This window comes from Coloeus monedula (genome assembly GCF_965178545.1).
Source record: "Coloeus monedula genome assembly, chromosome: Z".
Lineage (NCBI taxonomy): Eukaryota > Metazoa > Chordata > Aves > Passeriformes > Corvidae > Coloeus > Coloeus monedula.
Window position 1 is genome coordinate 20,202,434 of NC_138822.1, and position 18,643 is coordinate 20,221,076.

Genomic DNA, 18,643 nt, shown 5'->3' on the forward strand with positions numbered 1-18,643 from the left:
AAACATCTCTCTGAAACATCCATCAAGAATCCGTCCATATCTATTTCTTTTCCATGGGCCTCTTTGTCTGATATGCGTGTTGCAGTATCCCCACTGTAACAAACGGTAGCAAATTCAGGCAGAACAATCCCCGATCCCTAAGGACAGCAACTGATTTGTGAGTAAACTCTGGATTTCTCTTCTTGTTTTTGTTTTGCTGTTGCATCTCTAAACTATGGAGGAACCCTGGAAAGACTCTTGGCTCTCAGAGCCGCTTATGGACATTTATCTTAAACTTGAAAAGATTCTTGAACAACAATTTGTAAATTTTAGCTTAATTCAAGATCTAAAGGAACTGAAACACTTCCTGGCATGGTTGTTTAAGAACTTTTTCTATGTCTCTTCAGATTTAATTCTTACCAAAGACTTTTGGAACACCGTTTGGACACAGTTAATTTCTGAGTCAAAATATATGCCGATGGAAGAATATTTTCGTGAATACTATTTAATTACCGAGACTGTTGAGCAATGTCAGCTGTGTCCTGGCAAAGGGAAGCGTGCCTCAGAGTCTGTGCGACCCAGGCCACATGGACCGAGCGCTCTCTGAGCAGCAGCGAGGCAGTTCCCACGCGCGGGCAGAGCAATGCGAGCTGCGGTGTCAGCAGCGGAGCGAGGTGCAGCGGGAGCCCGCCCGGCCCCGCGCCGCGTGTGGTGGAGCGAGCCCCGTGAGAGGAGCGGGGCATGGGCGGTGGCTGGCGGTGGAGCGGAGCCGCGCCTAGCCGAGATGCGCGCTGGAGCAGGGCATGGGGGGGTCCTCGCTTGGGGGCCCGGCCGAGACGTGGGTGTGGCCCCAGGCAGTGACAGCACAGCTGAAAGCAGAGGAGACGGCGCACAGGGAGCTGAGCAGCGTGGCCCGGCCTGGCCCATACGGACCGAAATGCGACCCTGGGAAGAGCGCGCAGGCATGAGCAGCCCCGATGGCCCCAGCAGCCCTGGCATCTCCAACGCAGGAGAGACCGAAAACGAAAGAGAAAACAAAAATGCAGCGAGACAGAAAACAGCAGCCACTCGGAAAATGGAAAAAATCATCGTAGCCAAGGTTTTAGGAATAGTAAAATGGTATAATGTTAAACAAAATTATGGTTTTATAACGAGATGTGACAACCAGCAAGACATATTCCTTCATAGAACTGCTATTAAAAAGAATAATCCTGAAAAACACATCCCAAGTTTAGGAGATGGAGAAGTAGTAGAGTTCAAAATTGTGTAAGGTAGAAAAGGGTTACAAGCATCAGAGGTCACTGGGCCTGATGGTGTTGCTGTAAAAGGCAGTATATATGCTAAAAATTGTAGTCATGTTAGACAATATCTCCATTATACGCCCCCCCTACAGTCTCCCTTTCCTAATCCCACCTTTCCCTTTTACCCTATATCCTATTACCCCCAGTGTATTCCCAATCCATTTTTTCACCCATGGTTTCCCTCATAAAATCATGCCTTTGCCAATTGTTTCCCCAAAAATCCCTTTCCAATGCTGAGTGGGGGATGAAGAGGGGGAGGGAAGAAATTAACCATTGTTGTTTAGAGTTCCAACAGGTACAAATGGAAGAAACCCTCTCCTGCCTCAGTTTCCCCACAAAGCATGCCCAAAGAATCCTGTCTCCCTTTTGTCAGCCTTAAGATGTTCCAGAGAATCTGTTTGGACATTTAAAGACTCAGGAGGGTGGCTTGTTTTGTTTTGAAACTGTTCTTGTTATGTTTATCCAGTTGCTCTCAATGTTAAGTTTTAAATCTCCTTTTTTTAAAAATAAATGGGTGAAATGTTGGGGTCCCTCCCCCTCTGCCGTGTAGCCCTGGCAGAGGGGCCCTGAGGGCACAGACACGGGGTTTCCCTGCCCCTGCTCAGCCTCGTTCCCATTGGTTGGTTTGTGTTCCCTGCGCGGGCAGAAGGACCCTCGGGTCCCGGGACTGGAACAGTTCCTGGGCAGAGCCCCGGCCATGCGGCTGGAGAAATAAACATCTCTCTGAAACATCCATCAAGAATCGGTCCATATCTACTTCTTTCCCACGGGCCTCGTTGTCTGATACATGTGTTGCAGTATCCGCACTGTAACAACGGTATCTTTGGTTTCCTCTCTCACCTATTTTTTCTTTTCTTTCTAAATATAGCCTGTCCTTTTATTTCTTAATTGGAGCTTAATAAATACGTATATGTCATGAAATTTCAAAAGCCAAATTGCTGAGGCTAATACTGATGTCATCCCCTTTTTCTCTGAGCTGGCTTATTAGGACCTTCTGTTCCCTTTTAATAGCCTCATACCTCCTTTGGAGAGGTTAAGGAGCCCAAATAACTTTGAATCCTTCTTCAAAATGGAATAACCCCATATTCAGCTGGTACAGAGCAAAAAGGAAATAAGAATCCCATTCCCTGACCATTATCACCTTTACAGTTGATTTCAGTTGTTGTAACACTGTGGTTACATATATAAAAAATGCCCAAACAGCAAAGTTTCATAAACTGCACATAATGCCCACAAAGTACTCCCAGTTATCTGTTGCATCTTATTAGCTTGCTCTTATATCCCTATTTCATGCTGAAGGTCAAAGGCAGTCCCTAGCACTGGAGAAGACTTGCAGCCAAATGACATAGAAAGGAGGAGTGTAAGAATTGCTGTAAAATGTAACCTTCATTTAGCTTTGGACACAGTAAATGAAGAGGTCCCCAGTGCAAGCACTGCACTTGCAGTCTCAGTCTACAGCGAGACCTCTCCTGCTGGGACACTCCACAGCAGCCAAGTAAAATTTTGTGGAAAATAGAGATTAAAGAAGTCAGACCCTTCTTCTGTGCTGGACAAGAGAGCAGTAATATAACCCGTGCAGTTCTCTGTCTTCTCTTCAATAAAATACTGTGCTAATATCACATAAACCTGACCCTAGTGTTTTAATTCTCAAGTTGTTTTAGAACTGGATCTCATAAGAGAAAAAAGCCACATTTCTTTACTCTCAGGTTGCTTCTCTTCTCTCCTTTCAAACACCTGCTATACACAATGGAATCAGCATACCTTTGAAAAAGTCCCAGGGGTCTTTTGTCATAGGAGGTTTTCGGGATCACTATCAGCTTCTCTGTTATAATCATATACCTGTTACACCAGTTAGAGAAGAAACAGTTACTGTTATCACAGGAATTGTCATGATTTGACTCTCTTTAACATGAAAGGTACGATAAGTACCTCTGAAAAGATTCTTACAAGGCATTTGAGAACTTGGAATTGCTGTCTTGAACTGCTTTGCATTTTGCTTGCCTTCTCTGTTAGACTGGGACATAGCTTTCCATGTGTAGGCTTATGTCTTCACTTTTTTTAATCCAGTGGCAGGGGGTGAGCTGGCAAGCAACTACGTATAAGGCACCAAATGTGTCTTTGGTGTGGCATCACAGTATCAAGCGGTGGATTAAGAAGTATCTTATGTCTTTTGCTTCAAGTTCAGACCACCTGCTTCAAAAAGCTGCTTTTTTGTCTTGCCTGTTCTGTATGTCTTCATTGTGCTTATATGTGATGGTGAATTTTAAATTTGGATCACTGACAGAGACCTCTTTTCCTTCAAACAGATGCAGGACCACTACATCCCCCATGATGACTAATACAGTCCAGCCCTAAAGAGAGGAATTCAGCATGTTCAGAGAGAGGTGCTCACTCTCTCTCCACCTCAGTAAGTACTATAGTACTTCAGATGAGTCCTCTGAAGATGTACTCAGGAGAACCAAGAGGAGGACAAAGGTAAGAATGCAGAACTATGAAATTAAGTGTGCAAGTGGTAAGGTGGAACCTATGAGTGGTTTGTTTAACCAGTGACAATTTCTCTAAGCTTATGGAGCATCATTCCCTAATGGAGCTGCCTTCTGCAGCTTAGATGGCACAGACTGTCACGAGTGCGGCTGCACCTGAATGAGCTGCCTTCCCAAATAAAATCACTATTTTTCATAATCCTCACGTTACAGATCCCAGCATTGGGGTGATACAGGCTGAAACAGCATATAGCTGGAGAGACTAAAAGTTACACAAGCTTTAACTCATTGAACTGTTTCTTGTCCCTTCTGTCTTCCTCACTGTCGTCTACTCCTTGTTGTGCTTCATTGGCACTTGTCTGGTTCCACAAGTTGATTTACAAATGTTGCAGAACACCTGTTCATAATAAAACTTACAACTGCAACAGTGAATAAAAAGGTTGAGGAGCATTTCACAAGTGCAAATCCTGATATGAGATGTGGGGACATTTGCTGCACAATGGGTGGAGACAGGTGAAACTCAAAGACTGACACAAATCTCAATTTAAACAGATGCAGAGATATTGGAAAATATGCCACAATCCAGAGGTCTTTCACTCTTCCTTTTCTTTCAAGTGAGTGCTTAACTCCAATTACATTGGTAACTATATATAATCTGCTTAAAATGGCACAGCTCCATATTAGTTTTAATGAAACAAGTTGTGACAAAAAAATGGTTATCACTTGTAATGAATGAGTTTCTCAACTCTGAAGAGGGGGTGGTAAAAAAACCACAAAAACAAACAACAAGTAAGCTGGTGAGACAGTTTGTATCAGGATAAAAACACATGAAATGGATAGAACAACTTGATAAATGGGTATGGATGTTAAGCACATAAATGGGCTGTCTATAAATCCAAATCTGAGTGTTAAGAAAAAGGTATCTTTTTTCCTTCTACAGAAATACACTGCTGAACAAAATAAAAGAGACCAGGAGCAACAGAGGAAGCTAAAAAATATATATCCTAGAATAAAAGGCATGCTTTGCTTTGCCGGAAAATCTACATGAAGCCAGACACAGCTGGTTCATTCTGATCTATGCTTAAGGAATGATCCACAGTCATGGATGAATTGAGAAAAGAATGGACAAGAAGGTACTTCCTACCTTGTCTGTTTCTGTTTCTTTTTTTGCCAGCTATTCCATCTGTGAGTAAACATGGAAGGCTTCTTCAGATATGAGAAAGCATGAACCACTGGAAAGTTACACAGTCCGTGTGGGTCTTTAGAGTGCAGTGCAAGTAAATGCAAATTTCTTTTTTTTTTCCTCAGAAGCTTTCTAGAAAGCTTTCTAGCTTTTCTAGACGGTGATTTCTAGAAAGCATGTCAGAAAATCTAAGGCAAAAGATACTGCTGCAGTTCATGGCCTAGACAGCACTCAGGAGCAATGTATGAGGACAACTATACAATATGGTCGCCTGGACAGCTTAGGTAAGGGCTCAATCAGAATGGCCAACTTATATATTTTTGAATGTAATTTTTACAGACTAAAGCAGCATGGAACAAATTAACTGTGGATTGCATTAAAAGTATCTACAAACAAAGAAAAAGGGATGAAAAAGGAGTGACAGAAAAGAAGAACCAGGGAAAGATCAAAGGACGTAGAGAAATACGAGGGATTGAAAAAGGAGAGTTTGTGAGAAACAGTGAAAGACTGAAAGAAATGTGGGGGAGGCAGAAAACACAGAAGAAAAAGTGTACATGACTAAGCAAAACTGCTGTCTGATGGCATCAGCATCCTCTTCAACCTCCCAAAAGCTTAGCTTGAGCTCGTCCTGCATGCCCACCTTCTTTGTTGCCCTCTGAGCCAAAGTGAACTGCCATGCCCCATCTCATGTTCCAGTCAGCAGTGGGCTCTCACAGGTTCTCTATTTCTATGTAAACTAGAAGATGTGACCTGAATTTAGGTTATGAGCCATCTAAGTGGATACAAATCATTCTTTTGTTTGCTTTTCTACATATAGTTTGTGCTGTAGTTTGTAACTGTGCATCAGTACAGTTTAGTTCTGAATGAAAGTGAAGGGTTTTTTTATTTGTGCTGAAGGAGTATAGAATGGCACCATGTCCAGGCTGCTACTTTTGCTGGATCAAACTGTTTCATCCACTCTTTTCATTGAGGACTAATTTTAAATAGAACTTCACTTTCAGTTCTTATATTTGGCTGTGCTTCCTACCCTCTGTCAATCCACTGTTCCTTGCGCCCTCAAAACAGCTATTGGGCAGAAGAGAGGTCAGGAATAGCTAAAGTATTATGAACATACTGACTGCCTAAGGACATTAATTTTGATCTCTGTCCTTTTTAAAGTCAGCAGCTCCCCTGAAACATTCAGCAGCACCACTGTCTTTGATGAGAACTGGCCAATGAATGAAAAAAAATTTTTCAGGCAATGGACACCATAGCACAGGCATTATTTTGTTAGAGAATTACATTAAAAATCCTTATTAAGTTGCTGCCCCTGACTGTAACTATTTCTGAAGGTGTGAAACAAGATAATGGACTGATACAAAATGCTTCAAAACCAGTGCCATAGCCACTGATTATTCCTGACTGTAATGATAGAGAGCTTTCATTCATCCACACGAGAGCTGCACTCTGTTTTGTTAACATTCATGTTGTTTCACTCCTAACACCACTTACTTACAGGTGGCCTCAAGATAAAGGAGAGAGAACAGATTTCTAACACTGCAAAGGAACATTTGTTTCCAAATTCTGGGTCAGCTCTTTATACAGAGGGCCATTGGAGGAATTTGCATTTCCCCACCTCTAGAACTTTTAAGTAACCATACTTTTAGGTAACTGAGACCTCAAGTCCATCTCTGCATCTGCCGTCTAACAGAGGCAGTAAACTGTCTCCGTGCTGTATACTTTTACTTTCAAAACATCCATTCTGGGTAGAAATAATATCAAATACATACTTTTCCTTTCAGTTAAAAAAAGGCATTTTCCCTTGATAAGTTTTGTTTTGAAGGCAAATAATAACAGTTCACACCTTTTATTGCTACAAGCAAAAGGGAAAAGCAAGATATAGACAGAGTTATATGTTAGAATAATAAATTGGGACAGAAAATAAGTCAAACAGGAAGCTGGAACGGCCTTCTTGTCTTCTGTTTCATAACTAGGGTGCCATATAAAATATCTTCGTGGAATAAACAGAGCAAAATAACCTCTTCCTATTGTACATTTTATTCAAACCCTGTTCGAACCAGATAAGATAAAAAGGAGAGAATGCAAGGATTTTTCCAACACTTTCATCAGGGAAGCAGCCATTCCACTATGACTTCACCAGAGACATTATGGTTGTGAGTTTACACTGCAATGAGTTTATATTGTTATATTAACACCATTAGAAATGTGTTGCAATTACAATTTTAAAACAAAATAATATAAATGCAAAGTATTCTATCCTTCCATCTAGTGATCTTCAGGTGCTTTGCAGATGTTAGGAAGCCAAGCCCCATAATTCACGATTGCATAATGTTTCAGAAAATCAAAGCAAGGTGCAAACAGTGCTGCTTTTCTAGGTCAGATGCTTGTTCAGGAGATCACTGTACTGCCTAGGCAGTTTAGTAAAATACATAGACCAGGACTGAGAGAGGTTCTTCAGGGGGAAATGAGCTTTTCTCTTAATCACAAAATCTCAAAGCTGTCTTAGAAATTGTTCATATTGTCCTGAAATCTACACTACCCAAGCAACAGAGAGAAAAGAATAGATAAGTCTCACTTTTCCAAGTTTCAAAGGTGTTTTTGAAAGAGGGAAATGGAGTTAGAAATGTTTAGCAACTAGAATAATTTAAAAATCAAAGAAATACTGCTGCTTCTAGAGGTAAGAAAGGAGATCTCCTCCAGCTTTTGGCACTGGGATTTAATGTTTTCCTTTACTTAGATTTTTAATATGTTCTGTTCAGTTTTAATGCCTGAAGAGATTCCACAATTCCTGGATTGTACTTAAAAAAAATCTGACCCACTGATTCTTTAGGAAAACAAGATACTTCACTTTCCCATACAAACCACAAATGTAGCAGGGCTCTGTTAGGGAACCTGTGTGTAACTGGTTTGTAAACAGAATAAAATAGTTAGAAATTCTTCCCACTTTTAAAACAAGAACACTGCAACAAAAAGGGCTTCTCTTACCCCAGGAGATGCAAACTCAGATGGGGTAAGAACGTAGTAGTGAGCAGAAAGACTGTATTGTATGAGTGCTGCAAATTAGTCATTAGAAGATTCTCATGATTCTTGACTTCCCTTTCAATTCATACCAAGATAAAATGCCATTCTTGGAAGAGTAAAGCTTGATAAAGATGTGGATGCAGAACAGTTTCAGTTGGATTTTAAATTCCTTGAAAGGTAAATGGTGTAACTACCTGTTAAGATCCAAGCCTGCTTGGTGACATTTTAAAGAGGAATTTAGATTTAGATTTACTCTGGTGATGCACAGGAGAAACAGCAAAACTCTCACAAGGTTGAGTAAGAAACTTTTACTTGCAAACTTTAGAACATTAAGGTAGAAAAAGGTGCTTGGCAAATTTAAAACAATATCCAGTCAAAGTAAGGCACTTCACAAAGCATTGTACTCACAAAGAGTAACCCATCCAACTTTTAAGTTATCCACATTTTGAGAAGAGGAAGTTAGAAGAAAGAGAAAGGAGAGATAAAGATACACGTATAGTCACCACTTCAGATCCAACATGGTCCCAGCTGCTTGTAAATCCAAGGCAGTGGGGCACATTAGTGTTACACCTGTGCCACTGCTTTTTATCCTCTCTGGTCTCCCAGGGCCCTCTCCCAGGCACCTGTCTGCTTTTTACTGTTCCCCGGGGGCCCATGTGGCCAGACAGAGCTCTTTCTATGTGCTGTGTGTCTTGGCAGCCAATTTGGGATTGGACCAGAGGCTCCAGGGGCAGGGTGTTCACGGTTCCATCTATGCAGAATTTGCCCTGGCCCCCCTTCTTTTTCTACCTAGTTGTTCTGAGTCAGTCATCATTCCTTCAGTCTCCTACTCTACTATCTAACAGTTATAAAAAGCCATTGAGAATGGCATGTTTTGGAGTGCAGAAATCTTATTAATAAGTTCACAGCATTTATTAACCTTAAATTCTCTCTCTAGAACAGGTGATAAGTTGAACAGAAGGTAAATATCATCCTCAAACCTTTTGTCCCTTTTCTCACTGTTTTCTTTTCTGGTTATAAAAATTACCTCTGTCTGGATGTTCTTTAACCTGAACAAATGAAATGTTTAAAAGGAGTATTCAGAACAGACAGCATGGCTTCATGGTCACAGTCTTTCCCAAAGAGGATGTTATCCCTATTAGATATTGCATTACCTAAAACAAATGGCACTGGACCTAAGTAGTCTGGTAGACTGGTAGTCTAAGATGAAGTTTCCAACAGAAAGTTTGGAAAGCTTAGCCTGCTTTTTTGCCTTTAGCTAGCTGAAGTAATTTTTGTTTGGTTTGTATGTGTTTATCATAGACTACATGCTGCTCTATCAGGATCATTCCACTGGAACTGTTCTGTGAGGTCTTATTTCTCTACACAAACTACAGAAGCTGTTTTGCTGCTCCACAAACCTGTGGCTATTAACCCTCCTGCTTACCATTAAACAATGTGACAAGGTCCATAGGCAAACAAAAAAACCTTATTTCAAACTTTCAAACAGACCAATTGCAAAAACCACTTCACAACTTTGGCACAAATATTTCTTCTAAACAATGCAATTTTGAAATTAAAAAAAAAAAAAAAGCTCAGTTTATAAATATTTTCAGATCTATATCTGCTCAAAAGCCTGGAAATAATGGAATTAAAGACACGTCTTCGAAAGCATGTGCATGTATTTGCACACAGCATTCAAAATGTTTGTATTTCTGTATTAGGGTAAAATCAAAAGCAAAAGAGCAAACCGAGTTTACCTTTGCAAATCTCAAGAATCTGATGCTTCTGGATAGTATTTCCATTTATTCTTTAGATATAACCCAAAAAACCAGGATACACTGCTAATGTTCTGTGTATTAAATGTTTCTAGAGGAATTCCAAAGAGGCATGGAAATAGCAGCTCACTACAGAAGAAAACAGCAAACAGTTAACAACTAAAAGAAGAGGAAAAGAGGAATGGAGTAGTCACTTACGCTCTGGCCTTGATACAAGCACACTAGTACTCTCAAATTCTCTTCTTCAAGAGGATTCACATCCTTACTTTCAAAAATGAGCTGCTAGTTTCACTTCCTGTTGATTCATTTATGTTCAACACTCAGTACACATATTTCTTCTAATTTTCCATTATTTATATATCTCTATTTCTATGTAGCCTTTTTTCCTAAATAACCTGTCTCTCACTGTATTATCCCTTCAAATTCTTAGGATGATTCCCACTGTGACTTTACCACTTCAGTAGATGGTTTCTTGTGCCAGATACCTGCATTCCTTTCTCACTATGCAAATTCCACTGCCTGAGCAAGGACTGTTCACATTGAGTTCAAATCACAGGACTGAATCCTGCAAAACCTTCACATGCATAGTAATTCATAGGTCTCCCTTATATGTAAGGTTTACACAATCAGGTTTCCAGTTTATATGAAATGCTTTTCCATTGGAAGCATCTGGATTTCCATTTCTATCCCGGCTTTGCCTCACTGACATTTCCAATTCCATTTCTTAGTATCCAAAAGATAGATTTATTGAAAAAAGGTGTTTTTTTCACAATGAAAAGGTATTTGTCAGTGTTACACATATACATATTCTGACTTCCCTGAATTGAAATGTCACTAATATTTTTATTTGCATGACTCTAGGGCATAGACTCAAATGATCCTACCAGGGTATCATTCTGAATTTATATTTTCTTTCTGCAGCACTATGGGAGAAAGTCTGAATCAGTGTCATTCACCTAAATAACAGGTGTAATTTAAATGCTCATCTCCACAGAAATGAGTTAAATGTATTCCTTTCAAACATCTGCAAGAGCAAAGACAGAATGCATATTTTGAAATAGGGATAGAATTTTGTGTTTTCATTAGAAGTACCTTAGTCATATGCAATGCAATATAATCAAATTAAGGAAAAATACCAATGATCAATTGACACTATCAGCTGTAAGATAACTCTTAATTAAAATCAAATAAACTCATGATAGTTAGAGTTCTATGATAAGCAGTAGAAGTAAAAAAATCCAAAGAGGAGGAAATAAAAGTGAGGGTCTTTTCAGGATGAAGAAATTACTATGCAGAGAACAAGGAGGAATACATGTAAAAGAAAGAACTTAGGAGGAATGCTTAAAGGTGAGAGGAAGGACAAAGGCAAAATAAGAAAAAGAGAGGAGACTGCCAGGTCAAGCAAAGGGAAAGGTTCCTGAGTGAAAGCAATGACTTTTTTTCCCACTCTTTAAAAGCCTAACAACTTCTTTGGCAGAAAATGCTTGGCAGAGGAGATAGGAATGGAGCAGGATGTTTTAGAGGAAATTCAGAAATAGCAAAGAATTGAAGGGACAAAGGTCATGCTAGTTCAAGAAAAAAGAAAAATCTCAGAATATTCTGAGTTGGAAGGGACCCACAAGGATCATTGGGTCCAATTATTAAGTGAATGGCCCATATGGGGATTGAACACATGAACTTGATGTAAAATGAAGATATCGGTCAAGGAAGAGAGAAATGGATAAAAAACCAGAAAACTTTTTTGTGGAATTGAAAACTGCATGATGCTTACAGTATCTTTCTTCAGCAAGGCATAGTGACATTAAAGTAGGATGAAATCAAAGACAAAAGGAATACTAAAAATATGCAAAATGAATGTGAAATAGTTAAGAGGGTCAGAAGAAAGTAATTCAGTAAGCAGGATGCAAAACGCCTGGCTTAGAGCATGGACCTGTCCAGGCAATGAGCCCAGAGGATGGCAAGGGAGGGTAGGCAGGACACTATGGAGTGACAAGGACCTTCACCGTGGAAGCCACAGTTCCCTCAGCATGATTAGAGAACTGAGGAGAGAGGGAGAGCCAGAATTACTGAAGGAATAGGAAGGAGAATCAAAAGAATGGCAGGTGAGTGCAACAGAGGTAGATGAGCACAAATGAAGGAAGAATTAGATATGACAGATCCTGTCTGCATTGATATGTCATGTTACTGCTTGAGCAACTTGCAGTAGTACTTTGAAATATTTGAAAAAAAAGAAGATAAATGTAGTTTTACCCATGCCTCCTAAAAAATTCCTGTAACACTTTAAAAAATCTGGTAATCAAGGACAATCTTGACTATAAACTAAGTCCACATTTCAGGTTTGAATGAAAACCCAAAGTTATCTGAAACCAGATTTTGTTTATGGTTTTAAATATTTATGAATTAAAAAAATAAGCTTTCTAAAAAACAGTACACACGCATACAGACATTGTAAGGATAACATGGTCTCTTTGAGATACTGCTAGGGGGATGATATGAAAACATCTGATGAAACCTGTAGGGCACTTACCATTCTTTTTTGTTGGACTATATATATATATATATATATACACACAATCACAAGCACATCTGTAAAAGGAATTGTATGGTAACTAAAAGTGCTAGAGATTTGACACTACACACCACATCTTAGTACAGAAGGAATTACAAGTGTTCATTTTAATGACAGTTGAAATCTACTATTCAGCTTCATAAGACTACACAATAAGATATCACAGATGCATTAAACCTCATTCTTTTTCTGGGTCAGAAAGCAACCAGCACACAATCAGTACACAACCTTTTCATTAAGCAGAGAATTCTAGGGGTGTTTTAAAAATTCAGCTGTGGCTTGTCACACGATCTGCATTAAGGGATGTAGAAGGTGTTCTGTGAAAAGCACTGTCTCTTTTATCTTTTATTCTGTGGGAGAAATAAAGGACACAAGCAGCAATGTGATGCTCTGTCACAAGCAGCCAGTGATAAACCTTTTCATATCACAATTCCAGTACCACACGTCTTCCATCTGCAGTGAGATACATCCAAAGGGATAGTTATTCCTGTATAAAGGGTCTGCATTTACTAACCATTAGCTGCTGGTTCCTTTCAGAATCCCTGAAAGAAAATGAGAAGGAAAACTGTCTGGTTCTTGAGCATTGCTGTTTTTCAGCATTTATCAGTACGCTAAGTATTTTTGCACTTTTTTCCCTCTGGGAAACCATTTTGATTTGTAACTGTAGAATGGTTTTGCTGGACAGTCCCCCTCTGTAAGAAACTAGCAAAATCAGTGGAAGGCTCTGACAAAACCTTGACTTGTCCTACTTCTGCTTGATGCTGCAAATTACTTTGCAAAACTCCAGGAAGGCACTGCAATCCACGATGAGTGGGGAGGCTTACTCCCCACTACTGACCTCAACTCTCATTCTACAAAAACCTGCTGGCTAATTAATGATTTGGTGTGAAAATCAAATAGCCCCACTATTTTAGGTATTAATTTATAAACAATGGATATTAAAGGGAAACACAAACTCAGTTTCTGAGAGGCTTTTGAAGTGATACTGAAATTGGCCAGATAGAAAATTTCTAACACAGTTTTTGAGTATTAGAAATCAGACATTTATTGCAGTGCACTGGTCAGTCAGAGGATCCTTCCTCTAATCGAGCCCCCCAAGCATCGGGTAAACAGAGGTTTTATCATACACACTGATTACATATTCATCAGCCATCCCTGATTACCTGATGTATATGTATTACTTTATTTTAGGTAATTGTACCCTTAATGGAAGTCCTTATGAGGTTCTTTGGGGTCTGTCTTCAACGCCCAGTGTCCTTTTTAGGTAGTTGCTCCTTGACCCGATTGTGAGTAAGTATCATTGTTTTTCATAACTTCGGCTTTGTCAGCTTTGTAGAGCTGAGCAGGCATCCTGCTTGTGTTTGCATGAATTTGCATGATTTCTGTTTGCGTAAGTTACTCTTTGTCATGGGTTAGCTAGCATAGTCTCGGAAGTGATGCTCTCGCAAAGGAGTGCTTACAGTTTTCCCCATGACCTGACAGAACCTATCAGCTGGCCAGTTTGAATATAGGCAATTTTTTAAGCCAATTAAAATTGTGACCGCCTCTGTGATCCACACTTAAGAATAGACAAACCCCGAGGCAGAGTCTCTCTCTCGTTTCCGGCGCTGGCACAGGTGGCTGCGGGCCCCGTGTGGGGGCCAGCGGGCCCAGACCAGGCCCTGCTCGGGCCAGGCCAGGCCGGGCCACGGCCATCCTGGAGCCATGGACCTGTTCCAGCCATGGAACCCCCCCAGCCCTGCTGTGGGCAGCAGGAGCGGCTCGGCTCCCCTCCTCCCCTCCACTGCAATAAGCCACATTCCAGCTGCAAGGCCTAGGTGAGATTAACCCTTTTATTGCTGTGAAGAGCTGAAAACCTGAGGGAAGAGAAAGAGGAGATGCTTAAAGCTGAAATTCTGTTGTGAAGCTATGATATATCAGAGTATCCTGTTGTAATTTCATGAAGATATGGGGGGTGGAGTGTTCAGTTCAACTTATAAGCAAAAGCACCTGTGCTGAGATAGGCAGATGCTGATGCAGCTGTAATTTCATGAGAGGTTTGGACCGGGAGAGATGGACCAGATGAGGACTTTTGCTCCAAACGGGAAAGGAGAAAACCTCAGTTCCTAGAGATGCTCCCAGAGATAGTCCTAAAGACGAAGATGATGAAGACCCTTTGCTCCCAGGGAAGGAGAAGGGCCTCTGTCCTTAGAGATGAAATGCTCTCAGAGATGGGTGAAGAGAACTTTTGTTTCTGAATGGCTCAACCTTAAAATTGTACCCCAAAAACCTTCAAGAGTGGACCCTTGAAAGCAGTTGCGGGAAAAGCTGCAAGTCGGGGGGAAGGGACTCACATGCAAGCAGAGACTCCTCTTCCTAAATGGACTGAACAGAGTTATTTGGAAGTGGGTGGCTGTCTCGTTGTGACAATGTTTTCATAGCAGGGGCAAGAGAGACTCCTCTCCCTAAATGGACTGAACAAGGTTATTATGGAAGTGCTAAACAGACTGAACATCTTAAGGGTTGTCTTTTAACATTGTCAGTGGGAGAAGAGAGGAAGGTGGGGGGAAGAAGAAGTGTTCTGAAGGTGTGGTATGATTTTTTTTTCCCTTTCTTTTAGGTCTGTTAATAAACTTCTTTATCTTCTTTCAAATTTGGAGCCTGCTTTGAGTTTCTCCTAATTCTTATCTCACAGAAGATAAACAGTAATGAGCATTTTGGACCAAACCACTACACTAAATTGGTGTTTCTGCCCGGTTACAAACCCAGCCCGCTACACTCCTTTATCTATTCCTCCAAGGCTGTGTTGTTCTGTTCTACTGTCCCTATGAGAGTAAAATACTGTTATGTTCTACTGTTCTTATCAAGTCCACCCCTTTCTTGAGACTAAGTTCCTTATGGGAACTGGTCTATTAATATCTGTATTTCATTTTTTAGCATAAGGCATTACAACAGCTATAACACTGAATTGTGATGCAAGATAAAACACATAAGCAATTACTATGGAGATGATTATAAACAAATGTTTTAACCAAGTCCAGCTGGGTAACCATGAAGTAAGTTTGGTCCTCCTAAGTTGTCTTCAAGAACTTAAAAGTGGCTTTACTTGCAATCCATAACTGCTGATCCACAGGTGACACCATCTGACCACCCCAAGAAATGCACACAACACACAACTCCCTCATTTGTGGTTGTGGAAGTCGGCAAATTGCTTCTTTTTGTTCCTGTACCAGCCTCCTTTGTCCTTGGAGGATTTTGAATCCCAAGTAGGTTACTGTGGTCTGGACTACTAGTGCTTTGTCTTTGGATACTCTGGATCCACTTAGTCCCAGAAAATTCAACAATGCCACGGTCTGATCCCAACATTGCTGTTTAGTTTCAGTGGCTATCCAAATGTCATCTACATACTGTAACAAGACTCCAGGAGGGTTCTGATTTTTCCATTCCTTCAGTTCTTTTGCCAATTGATTTCTGAAGATGGTGGGGCTATTTTTAAACCACTGTGGTAGTACTGTCCAAGTTGGATTCTTCTCTCTGTGTTTGGATTTTTCCACTCAAAAGCAAAAAGCTCTTGACTTTCAGTACTCAAAGCGACACAAAAAAAGGCTTGTTTCAAATCTAATACTGTAAACCATTTTGATTTTTTACTCAAGGTTGTTAGCACGGTATAAAGATTTGCTACTACTGGGTATATATCTTCTACCATCTTATTTATGGCTCTAGGGTCCTGTACCAGCTGGTAATCCTCTCTGTTTGCCTTCTTAACTGGCAAAATAGGGGTATTAAATTTGGATTCACATTTCTTCAATAGGTCATATTTTATTATTTTTCCAGAAGGGGAAATAACCCCTTACGACTTTCTATTTTCAAAGGAGACTGCTTTTGACTTACCAGTCCCGCTCCAGGTTTCAACTTCATTCTTACCAGCTCTGCTCTTTTGGATTGCCCAGTCACCTCTCCAGCCCAGACTATCAGAGTCACTGCACCCTTGAATGATATTGGCAGATGGATCACATCCCATTTTGGAGACTGCAGTACAAAAATAGAGCCTTCCACATAACGAGGCCCTGGAATTTTGTATTTTGCCTGTATTTTTCCATTTTAAAATTTGATTTCGGCATTTAGTTTTTCCAATAAATCTCTCCCAAAGGGAGGCTTTGGTGAGCTGGATGGATACTAAAAAAGGTGAGTTTGTTTTCCTAATTCAAAATCAATGGGCTTGAAAAATGGCTAAGATTTGCAATTCCCTGTTACAGCAATGATTGTTAAAGAACCACTACTTGAGTTTCCTTTTACGGTATTTAGCACAGAGTAACTAGCTCCTGTATCTACTAAAAATTCTACCTTGTCATTTACCTCCTCATTTTCCAGCTCAGCTGTAATCAGAGGTTCTGCCAGGCAAGAATCCTCTAGTCTCCCTCAGTCATCATCAGTGATGGCCACGAGAGGGGGGCTTTCATGTTTCAACTGCAGACAGTACTTTTTCCAATGCCCATCTTTATTACAGCATGCACATTGATTAATACCAATTCTCCTGGGGTGGTTCAAGCTGCCCCTTTTCTTTCCCCAGGGGCACCATTACTTTGGATATCCTTCTATGATTGCAACCTTCCATTTTTGTGTAGAGGCTTTCTTGAGTATTAGAAGGTAGGCGCCAGCCATTGACTTTAAATTATTAAGGTCTGCTATTGAAAATGACACTTTTACTGTGACTACGCTGTTGGCATCTACCATCCAAGGGAGGCAGATACTGTCATATCTCTGTGTTTAGTTCTAGTTCTCCCTGCAACCAGACTAAAAACCTCTGCTCTTTGATACATCCTCCCCATCTCCTCCATCCTCTCCTCTACGTGCACCAAATTTGCCTCTTTGTGCACCAGCTCCCTTGTAATATCAGTCTTGGCAGCCTGATTATCTGTTCTCTCTAAACTGCTGTTAGGACTGACCATTAGATCTAAATCATCCTCCTTATTGGGGAGATGTTCAGAACAAATTTGTTTTATGCTGCGCACGGAACAACATTTTAACCATCTTCCTTGATTCTCCTTTTCAAAAACCCAGCACAAAAGGGTCTGAGGGAGTTGGATTCAAGCCATGATTTTTCTGCCATTCCATCTGATTCTGCAAAGTGGAAAACATATCAGTGTACATAACCTCATTCCATTTCTGTTCCCATCTTAAAAACAACATTAACTGTGACAATGTATTATAGATCAAGGTTCCATTTTGTGGCCATTTTTTTCCAGAGCCTAGTTTGTACAATGACCACCACTATTTACAATACTAAATTGAATTCTCCCTGATAGCTCTTTCCCCAAGGTGCCCACCAATCTTTCTCCAGTGTCGCAAAATGCAACCAAGTGTGTCAGAATGCCCCCTTTGATTGTCCGCTACCCATTTTTGAATATTAGACCCAAAATGTTACAGTACAGATACAAATACAAATATGAAACAGTTATCAATCAATAAAACCAAGTTAAAGACCAAATTTCAGAATACCAAATAACTCACCCACTGTGCTGGCAGATCCACGTGTCTTATATTTGCAGGATTCCCGAAAGAATGCCTTGTTGTTGAATGGGATCTTACCAATCTCCCAGACTGATCCAAGGGTCTTCTCCAGGATAGTCCCAGTGCCAGCGTGAAGATCCAGAGATCCCTTGGATCCACAGAAGACCAGGGAAAGCATTTCATGTGGAGTTGCCAAAAAATACCAAAATCGGCTAATCTCTCATTTTTCCTTAATGAAAAATGAAGGCTGAAAAACAAAATCCATCTGACAATCTTGAGACTTATGCTGAGTTTCTAGAGAATTAGAGAATGAGGAATGAAACCCAAGAATTTACCCTATTTCTTAAGAACTCAATACTTAACAAAACATGATTTAGGTACAGAGAGAGTGGGGCCATGTAGGGTCAAGAAATCTCTTTAATAAAGACATCACTGATCTGCAGTTTCTCTTACAAGCTTTGAAGGCAGGTATTTTGGATGACCAAATGTATCAGTTATGAGTATCCCAATAAAACCCCAAGAAGTGGGAGCATCCAGAGGATAGCATAGGCACAGAACAAAGAGCAGCAGCCCTATGTGACAATGAAACCTGCACACATGCTGATGGGGAAAGGGTTGGTGTCACACTCTTCTCTCTCCCAGCTGTGTACAGCTGGTGCACTAGAAACAATTCTGCCACATTTCTGACCCTGTAGGGACTACATTAGCTCACCAAGCCACAGCTGAGTTATTGATTCTCCAAAATCTCACAACTCCCAGGCACAGAGAACAAAAGATCTGCCACATCAAATTGGACAAAAGGTTTTTCCAGGATATCCATTCTGTCTTCACTGATGGCCATACATGATTGCCTAGGGAGA

General features: G+C 40.5%; 1 protein-coding gene across 1 annotated transcript in view; it reads left to right on the forward strand.

Moving 5' to 3' along the window:
- The window catches only part of OSTF1 (osteoclast stimulating factor 1), an 81,812-nt gene extending 76,992 nt beyond the window's left edge, over positions 1-4,820 (forward strand). Inside the window, exons 12-14 of the transcript XR_014227297.1 lie at positions 3,587-3,755; positions 4,316-4,377; positions 4,704-4,820. The gene's annotated coding sequence lies outside the window, so the exon portion shown is untranslated. The remainder of the gene's footprint in view (positions 1-3,586; positions 3,756-4,315; positions 4,378-4,703) is intronic.
- The last annotated feature ends 13,823 nt before the right edge of the window (positions 4,821-18,643 follow it).